The sequence below is a fragment of the Anomaloglossus baeobatrachus genome, chromosome 5, assembly GCF_048569485.1.
Source record: "Anomaloglossus baeobatrachus isolate aAnoBae1 chromosome 5, aAnoBae1.hap1, whole genome shotgun sequence".
Classification (NCBI taxonomy): domain Eukaryota; kingdom Metazoa; phylum Chordata; class Amphibia; order Anura; family Aromobatidae; genus Anomaloglossus; species Anomaloglossus baeobatrachus.
Window position 1 is genome coordinate 275,308,363 of NC_134357.1, and position 14,599 is coordinate 275,322,961.

Sequence of the window (14,599 nt, forward strand, 5' to 3'; positions counted from 1 at the left end):
CAATCCTCAAGAAAACCTTCTCAGACCACTCCCCGGTTATGTGTGAAATACAATTTAATTCACAGGCCCAAAGGAATCTTCTATGGAAATGTAGCCCTTCCCTAATCAACCTTCCCTCATATAAAACCCAACTTGAACAATCTATTAAAAACTATTTTGACGAGAATAATCACAAATCCCTATGTCCCACTACAATTTGGAACGCCATAAAGCTGTCATGAGAGGAGAGCTAATAAAACTATCTGCATTCCACAAGAAAGAGAGGAGAAAAAAAATTGACCTGATCCAAAACGCAATCAACCAAAAAGAAAAAGCCCAACAAAATCTATATACCCCATCGGCAAGCATTCATAAGGTTCTATTGGACCTTAGACTCCAACTGAAAGGGTTACTCTTTGACGAGTTTGACCATCACCTTTATTACTCAAAAATGAAATAATATTCCTCCATTAACAAGCCAACTAGATTAATGGCCCAGAAAGTAAAAGCAATTAGAGTTAAACAAAGGATCAACTCAATAAAAAACACTAGTGGCATTTTAGTGAATCATCCCAAGGATATTGTTGACGCTTTTGCCAGATATTATGAACAACTCTATAACCTAAAAGATGATCCCCTTACCCCCCAGCAAACCCCTGAAATGATCAATAAATTTTTGTCAAAAATAAACCTCCCTACAATAGCCCCCAATAAACTTGCAAATCTCAATGCTCCCTTCACTGAAACTGAAGTCTTCAATACAATTTCCTCCCTAAAATTAGGAAAAGCCCCCGGACCAGATGGCTTTACGAATGATTCTTGAAATCCTTTTGCACCCCCTCCTTTCCCCATACCTGACTAAAACATTCAACCAAATCTCCTCGACGGGTACTATCCCCACTGAGATGTTGCAAGCAACGATCTCTTTGATCCCAAAATCCGGTGGGGATGTTGAGTCTGTCGGCAATTACAGACCCATTTCCTTAATTAATACAGACATTAAAATATATGCCAAAATTATTGCCAACAGACTCAAAAAGTTGATTCCAGAAATTATTGATAAAGATCAACTTGGTTTTGTCGAAGGGAGGCAAACCTCCGATGGTACAAGGAGGACTATCAACCTTGTTCATCAGATGGAAAAAAGCAAAACGCCATCCATACTGCTGGCGCTAGATGCTGAAAAGGCATTTGATCGCATAAACTGGCAGTATCTGAGGGCGACTGTCCAAATTTGGCTTCGAGGACAGTTTTATCAATACGGTTATGGCATTATACTCTAAACCGTCTGCAAGAGTATATGCCAATAACCAGTTATCTGCCCCCTTTGGTATCACCAACAGTACCCGCCAAGGCTGTCCTCTCTCCCCTCTCCTGTTTGTCCTTGCAATTGAACCCCTAGCTGAACTTATCAGAACCAATGATAAAATCAAAGGAATCCCTACAAAAACCAAACATCATAAAATTGGACTTTTTGCAGATGACATTATCTTCTCCCTTTCAGACCCAGCTCCCTCTGTTCTGGAATTGATGAAGCTCTTTTGAGCGACACGCGTCGGGTCGGTGTCTACTCTCTGATACTCCTATATGGCTCTAATTTTGCCCTGACTTAGGTGATATTTTCCCTGGACCCCTTTGGGTGGCTACTCCCTTGCTGGTACGTCCTCTTGGTCTGCTTAGACCAATATCTTTGGGTCTTATACAGACTTATTTTGCTATATTCGGTATTTATGCCTTGTTTTTGCACTGCTATACCTGCATTGTTACATATATTGCATTAGCACTGCATTATTGGGGCCATTGTAATTGCTGGCTTTATTTAGACTGATATCTTTGGGTCTTATACAGACTTATATTGCTGTAGTCGGTATCTATGCCCTGTTTTTGTACTGATGTACCTGCACTGTTTTTGCATTAGCACTTTATTATTGGGTCCATGGAATGAGTGTCCGGCTTTTTTAAATGTTTTTATGGTGTTTGCACTGAATTATTTATCAATAAATTTCTTGTTATATTTTGTGTAACTATCTAGTGAGTTGAGTGCTTCTTGCCTACTTCTTTTTCTCTGTTTACATTTAGCTTGGTAGGCCTTGCACCCTCACTTTTTGATCTATTTCTCTTATGACCATAGCTGTGCAGCTCTGTCTCTCGCTTAGTATGTCACAGTTTCTGTGACGCAACAACAACTTTACTAGCGATCTCGTCATGTTTGACACGTACCAACAATCCGCCCCCTGCTGTGAAGTCATTGGTCGTTGCTGAATGTTCTGGGCCATTTTTGGCTCGTTGGAATCCTGCTGGGCAGGATGGATCTGTATGTTTGACACCTACCTACGATTTCGTTAACGACCTAGATTAGAACTTTAGTGTGGCACGTAGGCGTGTAGTTGCGTCCCCGTTTCCGCGCCCCCTCTGCACCGATTGGTTGGCGCTGATAAACACTCGGGATCGAAGGAGGGATGAATCCGGTTGTAGATGCAGCTTCGATCCGAAAAGCAAGCAAGCAACTGGGTAAAAAGTACAAATGAATTAGGGTGGAGTCGCAGGTTCTATTCTCAAAGCAAAGCTCAAAAGAAGTGACAAAGGATGACGCGATACAAAAGTTACCTTTTAGGCCCGCCCACCCGCCCAATCAGAACGCAGTATTGGCCACCAATGGGAGCGGAGGGGTGTGGAAAAGGCGACGCAAATGCACGCCTACGTGGCTCACTGCGTTTCACTACGCCCCTAATCGAGATCGGAATTGTTACCACAGCTGTTGTGTGACAGGGTCCCGACGATTTACAAGATCGTTATACGGGTCACATGCTCGTTCCTAAAGTCGGTGTGACACCTCACATACGATTTCACCAACGACTCTACAACGATCCGGGAACTGTGACGTAATAGCGATCTCGTTCACAATCTCGTTATGTGTGACTGGACCTTTACTGAAGACCTGCATGGGTCCCTGGGTAGATTAAAGTTACAAGTCTGATAGTGGGTATAGGTTATAGGTCACCGGGGTGGGAGTGTGAGAGGGCTCGGTCCTGTTGCAGAGAGGAAAGGGTAGGGAACAGTTCATGTTTTGGGATGGGATACAGAGGCAAGGATAGAGGGTTGTGATTTATTATTATGGGGATCAATGTTTCAAGACTGAGAGACCTTCCCTCTCAAAGACCATAACATGTTTGATATTGGTTTTCCTCTTCCCTTGTTTTGGTTTCTGTACCCTGAATAATGAAAAATTAAAAAATATTGAGTTTAAAATAAAAACTTTCAAAATTGGCTCCAAATGTTGTTGACTTTTGGGTATTTACCCCAAGCCTTGCCAATTTTTTTTAAAAGTGAAATTTTCTTGTCGGGTCACAGTTTACCTTGGCTCAGCAGATGATGTGGCTACAGCGATGATGTGTGCTGGCAACATAATGCAACTAAAGCATCAAGACTAGTGATGAGTGAGCACTGCCGTGCTCAGGTGCTCGGTACTCGTAATGAGCAGTTGGATGTCGGACAGGCGAGACTCGTGTACCAAATATAATATAGGTCAATGGTGAACTCAGCATTTTTCCAGAAGATCTGGAAAAATACTCAAGTTCCCCATTGACTTTCATTATATTTGGCACTCCAGTCATGCCTATCTGAGCGTCCAACTGCTCATTACGAGTATTGAGCATGGTAGTGCTCGCTCATCACTAAACAAGACTTAAACAGGGAATCTACAAGTGCATCTCAATAAATTAGAATATCATCAAAAAGTTAATTTATTTCAGTAATTCAAACAAAAAGGGAAAAGCATATATTATATAGGGTCATTACACACAGAGGGATCTATTCCTATATTTTATATAGAGTCATTACACACAGAGGGATCTATTCCTATATATTATATAGAGTCATTACGTACAGAGTGATCAAATGTTTATTTCTGGTAATGTTGATGATTATGGCTTACAGCTAATGAAAACCCAAAAGTCCTTATCTCAGAATATTAGAATAATTAACACAAAACACCTGCAAAGGCTTCCTAAGCATTTAAATGGTTCCTTAGGGCTCGTGCGCACGTTGCGTACTTACATGCATTTATGCTGTGTATTGCACTGCAGCGTAAATGCATGCATCCTGTGTTCCCTGCACAATCTATGTAGATTGTGCATGATAGGTGCGCACGTTGCTTTTTTGAACGCAGCGATTTGGGATCTAAAATTTTGACCCAAATCCGTGTGTTCAGAAAAGCAGCGTGTCAATTATTCCGTGGACTTTGGATGCAGCTCCCACTCTGTCTATGGTGGGGGCAGCATCCCGAGCACAGGAAATCGTCTTTTTGTACAAAAAACTGCATCCATTACGCAGTGTTTCTTCAGCGATTTGAAGCACACATGTGCTCTCAAATCACTGCAGAATATTCAACAGGTACGTGCGCATGAGCCCTTAGTCTGGTTTAGTAGGTTATACAATCATGGGGAAGACTGCTGACCTGACAGATGTCCAGAAGGCAATCACTGACACACTCCACAAGACAGTAAGCCACAAAAGGTCATTATTAAAGAAGCTGGCTGTTCACAGAGTGCTGTATCCAAGTATAATAATGGAAAGTTGAGTGTAAGAAAAAAGTGTGGTAGAAAAAAGTGCACAAGCAACCGGGATAACTGTAGCCTTGATAGGATTGTTAAGAAAAGGCCATCCAAAGATTTTGGGGCAATTTACAAGGAGTGGACTGCTGCTGGAGTCAGTGCTTCAAGAGCCACCACACACAGACGTATCCAGGACATGGCCTACAACTGTCGCATTCCTTGTGTCAAGCCACTCATGACCAATAGACAACCCCAGAAGTGTCTTTCCTGGGCCAAGGAGAAAAAGAACTGGACTGTTGCTCAGTGGTCCAAGGTGGTTTACAGTCATTAGTTTTTAAATATAAACCACTTTGGCTCAGTAGGCAAAATATATATTCTTTATAATTTGACAACCTTAGGCCTTGATTTATCAATATCGGCATTGTACACATCAGTCTTGAGGGAGTCTGGTTGAATCAGAGGTGCCTGACTCAGACTCTTAATGAATCAGGCGCATCTTAAAAGTGGCATGCACCTCCATAAGACTTGTAGCGCAAGGTTGTGAATTAGATGAGGGGCGTCCACAAACTCTCTCCCACCCCAGCTCCATCTAATTTGCCAGAGATGGGTGAAGCGCCAAAAGTCGCACATTTTTTGCACTACGTTGTCCACTGTGCCTCTTTTTTCTGCTGTGTAAATTCACCTGCGGAGTGTTTTTTCAAGCAGCAGCATTTCAATTTCGTATATTAAAAACGGCAGCGCTCAGGCACTAATTAAGGGAATTGTGTGGAGCTGCAATAGGTCAGGGGAGGGTTACGTGCAAAACACCCTCTGGAAACAAGCTAGAGTTTAGAGGAGTAAGACCACTGCGCTACCCACATGTGCATATAATGAGAGGAAATTTTAGAGGTGAGTCGGGAGGCTCCTAGTGACTGTAACCAAAATATGATGATCTATATATATATATATATATATATATATATATATATATATATATATATATATATATATATATAATATGCAAATGGTTGAAAACCGGATTGAATAAAAATCTAGTCAGCAATATTCAAATTCAGCAAAATAATTGAATACCTGAAATGGTGAATCTGTAAATGCCTTGTTGACTGGTATGGTGGTCTAATCGGTATACTGGTTTGGCAGCTGATAATAATTTTAAGAAATATAGTTCAATAAAATGAAAAATGAAAAATAAATAGCTGTAAAAATATGGTTGTCCAATTAAAAGGATACACCGATGCAAATACCTAATTCAGGACTTGATGGAGGGTTAACCGGTCGTTGTAATCAGAATATGTACTGCTGGTGATATCTTGTTTAATAAAATAAATGATAATGGGTTGTACAACCAATTTTGGTTGATCCCAATAGGGCTGCTGTGCACCTGAGAGAAATATTGAGTAGAATTAAAAAGAACCCAAAGGGTTAATGCACAAACAGATAAATGCTGAGATATGTGAACAAGGTGAAAATGAAAGTGAATGTAAAACCGCTTGTTAATGTATCTTAATAATATCACAGAGTGTAATTCACATTGCATTGGCCTCTTCTGATTGAGACTGGAATAAATTCATAGTAAATGCGGAATTAATATTAAAATTCAAGATGCATCTTGTGAACAATGTCCAGGATGCACAAACAGATGATAGAATAGCTCTGCTGCGAACGCCCTAGTTCAGGTGAGAATGAGTGAATGTAAATACAAACTCACCGTTACTTGTGGCTGCAATGGCAGGGGTCTGTATATCCGCTGTAGTGGACGGGTGGGTGGTCGCTCCGTTGCGGTGGAGACCCCACACTGTTTTGGGAGATGGCTGCTGGGAATGGAAGTACGCTGGCTGTGTCCGGGCACCTCTCATTATAGGCACGTGTGGGTAGCGCAGTGGTCTTACTCCTCTATTCTCTAGCATTTCAATTTCTTTTGTGGGAACGCTCAGTTTTCTGTGCAGATTTTCTCCATAGACTTACATTAGATCCAGAAAATCCGCAGGTAAAAGACACACATGCGTTTTAGGTGCATTTACGCGGCAGGAACACACCAAATACGCACGTTATCCGCAGCTAATCATGTCAATACTTAGAAGTTTCAAAAACAAAACCGCTTAATTTTAAGGATGAAACACCAAACAAACAAAAAAACGCAGCGTCAAAAACGCAATAACACAATAACAAAACGCAGGTAAACTAAGGTGCAGATGTTGAGGAGAGCCATAAGATGAAATAATTAACCTCTGGACATAGAGCACTGTGAGAAGTGTGTTCAATTAAATTAATTCTCTATACATAAGCCAGTCAGTCTTCAGAGGAACCCAAGATGGCACCCGATGACATCACAGACCCTACCATCAGCATGGATCCATCAGATGACATCCCTCCCATCACCATCACCATAGATTCATCTACTGAAGTCAGAGCCGCCCATCAACAGCAACACAGATCTCCCCATTGGTTAGCCCATGAACTGTCCCACTAAATGGGCATATCTGAACTTGTGTACGCCCCTAGCCTATATCAAGAGGATGCATGCGCTGTACTCTCTATTTGGTGCCATCTTTACTGTGATCAAGAAGAGATTTCACATCCGACTGTGTCTGGTGTGATATCTTTACGCATGCACTTGGTCCACACCAATTAGGCCAGGCAGTAGGCAACTAGTGATCTCTGATTAAAGGTGGCTTTACACACTGCAACATCACAAACGACATTGCTGTAACGGCACCGGTTTTGTGACGTTATAGCGACCTCCCCAGCGACATTGCAGTGTGTGAAACACATCAGCGACCTGGCCCCTGCTGTGAAGTTGCTGATCGCTACAAATCGTTCAGGACCATTCTTTGGTCCTTTGTTTCCCGCTGTGCAGCAAAGTCTCAGTGTGTAAAGGGGACTTTACAGCGACTTTGTTAGCGACTTCCCTTTCAAAAAGCTGCTTTACCTGCAACACACATCCGTTTAAAACGTGCATGTTTGGTCCGTTTCCGTATATACCGGAGATACGACCAAACGTGCACATATGTTTTTTTATGTTTAAAGGCACACGTGCGTGTTATTTGATCTTCCGAGAAATGTCCGTGTGTGATGCAAAATGTCGTTACTACATGTCAGAAGACAGAGTAGCAGGATGAGAATGAACTCGGGTGAACTTCACCCGACTTCATTGTCATGCCGCGGCTCTGTCTGTGTGCCGTGTACTGATTAGCGGTCACCTGTGAAGGATTCACCGGTGACCTCTAATCCCCCGAGTGACTGAAGTGTCCCCCCCCCTCTCATACTCCCTGATCCCCGATCACCGGCGCTGCACGGCATTCACACTGCTCCGGCGGCTTTTTCTAATTTGAAAAAGCCGGCCGCTCATTAAACAATCTCGTATTCCCTGCTTTCCCCGCCCACCGGCGCCTATGATTGGTTGCAGTGAGTCACGCCCCCACGCTGAGTGACAAGTGTCTCACTGCACCCAATCACAGTAGCCGGTGGGCGTGTCACTATGGAGTATAGAAATAAATAAATAAATAATTTAAAAAAACGGCGTGCGGTTCCCCCCAAGTTTAATACCAGCCAGATAAAGCCATACGGCTGAAGGCTGGTATTCTCAGGATGGGGAGCTCCACGTTATGGTGAGCCCCCCAGCCTAACAATATCAGTCAGCAGCCGCCCAGAATGGCTGCATACATTAGATGCGACTGTTCTGGGACAGTACCCGGCTCTTCCCGATTTGCCCTGGTGCATTGGCAAATCGGGGTAATAAGGAGTTAATGGCAGCCCATAGCTGCCAATAAGTCCTAGATTAATCATGTCAGGCGTCTCCCGGAGAAACCTTCCATGATTAATCTGTAAATTACAGTAAATAAACACACACAACTGAAAAATCCTTTATTAGAAATAAAAAACACAAACACATTCCCTGGTTCACCACTTTAATCACCCCAAAAAGCCCTCCATGTCCGGCGGAATCCAGGATGGTCCAGCGTCGCTTCCAGCTCTGCTGCATGAAGGTGACCGGAGCAGCAGAAGAAACCGCCGCTCCTGTCACCTCCACGCAGCAAATGAAGAGAGCTGCGTGATCGGCTGAGCTGTCACTGAGGTTACCTGGATCTAGTGGTGGATGCAGCGGTGACCGCGAGTAACCTCAGTGACAGCTCAGCTGATCGCGATACTAACCTCAGTTGCTGCGTGGAGCTGACCGGAGCAGCGGTGAGTAGCACGATCAGCTGAGCTGTCACTGAGGTTACCCGCGGCCAACGCTGCATCCACCGCTGGATCCAGGTAACCTCAGTGACAGCTCAGCCGATCACGCGGCTCTCTTCATTTGCTGCGTGGAGGTGACAGGAGCGGCGGTTTCTTCTGCTGCTCCGGTCACCTTCATGCAGCAGAGCTGGAAGCGACGCTGGACCATCCTGGATTCCGCCGGACATGGAGGGCTTTTTGGGGCTAATTAAAGTGGTGAACCAGGGAATGTGACACGCCGACCGGCTGCTGTGATTGGGTGCAGTGAGACACGTGTCACTCAGCGTGGGGGCATGTCTCACTGCAACCAATCATAGGTGCCGGTGGGCGGGGAAAGCAGGGAATACGAGATTGTTTAATGAGCGGCCGGCTTTTTCAAATTAGAAAAAGCCGCCGGAGCAGTGTGAACGCCGTGCAGCGCCAGTGATCGGAGATCGGTGAGTATGAGAGAGGGGGGGACACTTCAGTCACTCGGGGGATTAGAGGTCACCGGTGAATCCTTCACAGATGACCGCTATTCAGTACACGGCACACAGACAGAGCCGCGGCATGACAATGAAGTCGGGTGAAGTTCACCCGAGTTCATTCTCATCGCGCTACTCTGGCTGCTGTCTGCCGACAGTTTTCACGGTGGATTTCACGGTTTTCACGGATGTGTGTTTTAGGCCTGACAACGTCCCCAATGACTAGCTAGGTCGTTCTGCAGGTCCGGATCGCTGTTGCGTCGTTGGCCAGGTCTGCCTGTTTGACAGCTCACCAGAGACTTTGTAGCGATCCCGGCCAGTATGGGATCGCTGGTGGTATCGGTAGAAAGTCTCAGTGTGTAAAGGGGCCTTAAGAGTTCAACCTAACACAGAGATGGTGCAGAAATTCTACAGCATCAAAAACTCTCCTAATCGTAGGATCGTAGCCTAACAATTAAAAGGAAAAATGCAGCTGTTGTGCCCCTGAGGCTTCAGTCGCCACAGGGTACTGCACCTCACTAAAGGTGCGGTACTCATCCTGGATCCAGAGGAGGTCGGTACCGGTTCCACACACCAAATCACACGCACAACCAGTTTGGCCTCCCCACTGCGGACTGGCTAGGGCTGGGTCCTTAAGGCAGTCACCAAACATGGGGGACTGACACCCATTAACGACAGGGGACCAGGGGAGGAACAGCCACCAGGGGGAGTGAGGAGCAACACAACAGTTAGAGAGTTCTCCAGCAGGAGAGGAAGAGAGCATTTAGGTTTTACCAGTGGCTCTGGTGGGATGCAGGAGCCAATACTGTCGCTGAGGGGAGAGTTTAATTGCTCCCTCGGGACTGACGCAGAAACAGGGTACAGAATCCTAGAGTGGATTATACTTCAGGTTGTCCACCAAAATCTGCAGGCCAGGGGGATTACACGTCCCTCCGGCCCCCACAGTTCCTGGAGCACAGTGCTATATAGGGTCCGGGGTTGTGTTCCATGGCAGGCCCCACAACGGACCCGCGGTACCTGCATATGGGACGGGAGTAAACACTTTTCCAAGAACCGGGGTCCCCAAGAAGCTTCAAGCCACGGGGAGCCACCTTTAGAAGCACGAGGAAGAATGGCCCACCATCCACTGCACCGATTCTGACCTCCAACGGATCCGGGATCGACTGGGGCCCATCACGGCGGTGACCCGCATCTCCCGGGTAAACCAGGACTGTGAGTAAAGAAACCTTGATCCCACAGAGACTGTGTACGCCTTTCCTTGCCGGCGCTATCGCCCCGCGCTCCGGCGTCCACCATTACTACTCCCCTCATCATCCTCCCCGGGGCCCGCTTCACCTGTAGGGAGCAGAAACACCTTAGCAGGTGGTGTCATGAGACAAAACTATCCGCTTCATCACCCATTCCCTTCTGTGGACACCTCGGAGTCACGAAACCGGGCAGAGCCACACATGACATCCCTTGACCCTCACTGACCCAGTGACAAGTATTTTCCTCCGACCCAGGGGCGGGCTGGGCCGGGAGGCAGAGGGTCAATTGCCCTCCGGGCTGCTCTCCCAGCTATTGTAGAGGGCCGGCCATCTGCTGCAGAATGTCAATATAACACAGATGGCCGTGCACAGTGAATTGCACCCAGCCGTGTCCCTGTACTGTGATGCGGCCGGGCACACTGATACTACAGGCGCAGACAGCGCTGACCGGCCGCATAGTACAGGAGACATGGCCGCGCGCAGTTCACAGTGCGTGGCCATGTGTGTTAAAATGACATCATGCAGCGCGCGCGCTGCCGCCATCCAGCCGAGGAGCATCAGACAAGGGTTGCGGCTACATCCCAGTGGCTAGAAGCTGCCTGGGTAGGGTAGTGGGCGTGACCGGCTTTGTTAGTGGGCGTGGTCATGTTTCCTCCCATCCACTATAATCATGCAGGCTCCACGCCCCTCTCCCCCTGCACCCCCCCCTTCCCCCTGCGCCCCCCTGCCCCCTCATCTGGAGATCTTACCTCAGACCCCGACTTCTATTATAAAGAACTCCAGGACACCTGGTGTTTCTTTCTGTTATCAGCTGTGTTTTCTGATCACATGGGCGTGACGTCACCACAGGTCCTTTAGCCTACAAGGATTTACCATTAAACAAGTCTGTGGCCGCACAGGTGAGACGAAGAGGAGAGAAGTGTCCCCCAATCATCAAAAGTAAAAATCCTCCCAGTATGTGTCTGTGTGTCTGATTGTATAGGATTGTGTCTGTCTATGTGTATGATAATTATTTGTATGTGAATGTTTTCAAACATGTATACGCGTCTATGTGACTATATCTGTGTATGTGTCTGTGTATATGGCTGTACGTATGTGTATGTAGGTGTATACGGCTGTACGCAGGTGTCTGTAGGTGTATACGGCTGTATGCAGGTGTCTGTACGTGTATACGGCTGTAAGCAGGTGTCTGTATGTGTATACGGCTGTGCGCAGGTGTGTGTATATGTATACGGCTGTACACAGGTATCTGTATATGTATATGGCTGTATGCAGGTGTCTGTGTATACGGCTGTATGCAGGTGTCTGTATGTGTATACGGTTTGTACGCAGGTGTGTGTATGTGTATACGGCTGTAAGCAGGTGTCTGTATGTGCATACGGCTGTAGGCAACTGTCTGTAGGTGTATACGGCTGTGCGCAGGTGTCTGTAAGTGTATACGGCTGTACGCAGGTGTGTAGGTATATACGGCTGTACGCAGGTGTCTGTATGTGTATACAGCTGTATGCAGGTGTCTGTAGGTGTATACGGCTGTGCGCAGGTGTCTGTAGGTGTATACGGCTATACACTGTATGTAGGTGTATATGGCTGTACGCAGGTGTCTGTAGGTGTATATGGCTGTACACTGTGTTTGGTGTATACGGCTGTACACTGTATGTATGTGTATAACTCTGTACACAGGTGTCTGTAGGTGTATACGGCTGTATGCAGGTGTGTGTAGGTGTATACGGCTGTACGCAGGTGTGTGTAAGTGTATACGGCTGTACGCAAGTGTGTATATGTGTATACGGCTGTACGCAGGTGTCTGTATGTGCATATAGCTGTTGGCAGGTGTCTGTAGGTGTATACGACTGTACGCAGGTGTGTAGGTGTATACGGCTGTACGCAGGTCTCTGTATGTGTATACGGCTGTATGCAGGTGTCTTTAGGTGTATATGGCTGTACGCAGGTGTCTGTAGGTGTATACGGCCGTACGCAGGTGTCTGTAGGTGTATATGGTTGTACGCAGGTGTCTGTAGGTGTGTACAGCTGTATGCAGGTGTGTGTACGATATACGGCTGTACGCAGTTTCTGTAGGTGTATACGGCTGTACGCAGGTGTGTGTAGGTGTATACGGCTGTACGCAGGTGTCTGTAGGTGTATACGGCTGTACGCAGGTGTGTGTAGGTGTATACGGCTGTATGCTGTGTGTACATATCTCTGCATTGTATGTTTACAGTCCGTTTTTCTGGTGTGTGTATATATGTGTAAGATGCCTGTATGTGAGGCTGAGTGCTCACCATCAGGGTTCACAGCGTTTTGGATTCAGAGTGTTTTTGCAACATTATACAAGCACAGTGGATGGGATTTCTAGAAATCCTATGCCCACTGTACGTCTACAGCCCACAGCGAAAAATGACTTGTGGTGCGGCTTCCCGAGCCATACGCATGTCAATTTATTGCTGTGTAGCCACAAGTGTCTCCAAAGAGAGAACAGAAGAGAGAGACCACAGGGGCCCGAACCCTCACTGTGGGCACAGGCTGCTGTGGTCTCTGCGGAGAGCACTCGTGGCCCCGCAGGAGAGGACCATGGGCACGTAGCCTTATAGTGTATTGTGTATCTGTAAAACGTATCTTTAGGGCACAACACTAAATCTATACTTGTGATTGCCCATCATCAGGCGTCCTCACGGTCTGGACGCAGTGTGCTTTCTCTGGTGGAGACGCTAGGTTCCTGGGAGGGAGATTGCGCTGTCCGTGCACACCATCAGAGTGACTGTCACCGGATATTTGCTGTTTTCTCCCACTCAGAGCACTAGCATTGCTGTTAGAATAAATTGACATGCTGAGGATAGGAAAGCAGCACCACAGGTCAGTTTATGGAGCGTCTAAAAGAGCCCAGGGGGCCGGAGATTTCTATAAATCCATCCACTGTGCCTGTACTGTACAATACAGTATTTTGGACTCAGTGAAAACACTTTGCGTCCAAGACACTGCTGACACTGATCGTGGGCACGGACCCTAAGGGCTCACTTATATATGTGTTAGTGAATTTCCTTTCTCTTTCCATGTTTATGAAAAGAAGTGACATTAACCCCTGCACTGTGACGTAGCTATGTGACCACCTTATGTCCTCCTTCATGTGTCTGTGTATCTGGTACGTGTTGTATCCGTTTTTTCCATGGTTACCACGTGTACCCATTATAAGCTATGGTGCTGCTCGCACATCCATGTGTTTACACAGACCGGGTGGTATCCCTAACGGAGACATCTGTTTTTTTTTCCCAGCAGCGCACATGACAAGGGCCAATAGAAGTCTATGGGGCCGTGAAAAACACGTACTGCACACAGATGGCATAAGTGTATATAGTCCGTGCGCCAGCCGTGTTCCGTATGAGTTTAACATTGAAAATATAAGCTAAGCTTTGTAATTGCTGTATATGCAGTTAGCTGGGTTATGGTACTGTATCCATGTAGCAAGTGTGGTTTTGCTCCTATAGCAATACAGTAAGCTCAGTTATGGCACAATATTTAAGCAGTAAGTTTAGTTCTGATACTATGTCTATGCAGTAGGCTTGTTCTGTTCCCGTATCTATGTAGGAGGCTTGGTGTTCTGTTGCTGTTTCTATGTAGTAGACTCAGTAAGTACGATTTTGTTCCTGTATGGGTACAGCAAGTTTGTTTCTGCTCCTGTATCTCTGTAGTAAGCTCGGCTGTGCTCCTGTATCTCTGTAGTAAGCTCGGTTCTGCTCTCTTATCTCTGTAGTAAGCTCGATTCTGCTCCCATATCTCTGTAGTAGGCTCGGTTCTGCTCCCATATCTCTGTAGTAAGCTAAGTTCTTCTCCAATATCTCTGTAGTAAACTCAGTTCTGCTCTCATATCTCTGTAGTAAGCTCTGTTCTGCACCATTATTTCTGTAGTAAGCTCGGTTCTACTACCATATCTCTGTAGTAAGCTCAGTTCTGCTCCCAAATCTCTGTAGTAATCTCGGTTCTGCTCCTTTATCACTGCAGTAAGCTCGGTTCTGCTCCCATATCTCTGTAGTAAGCTAAGTTCTTCTCCCATATCTCTGTAGTAAACTCAGTTCTGCTCTCGTATCTCTGTAGTAAGATCTGTTCTGCACCATTATTTCTGTAGTAAGCTCGGTTCTACTACCAT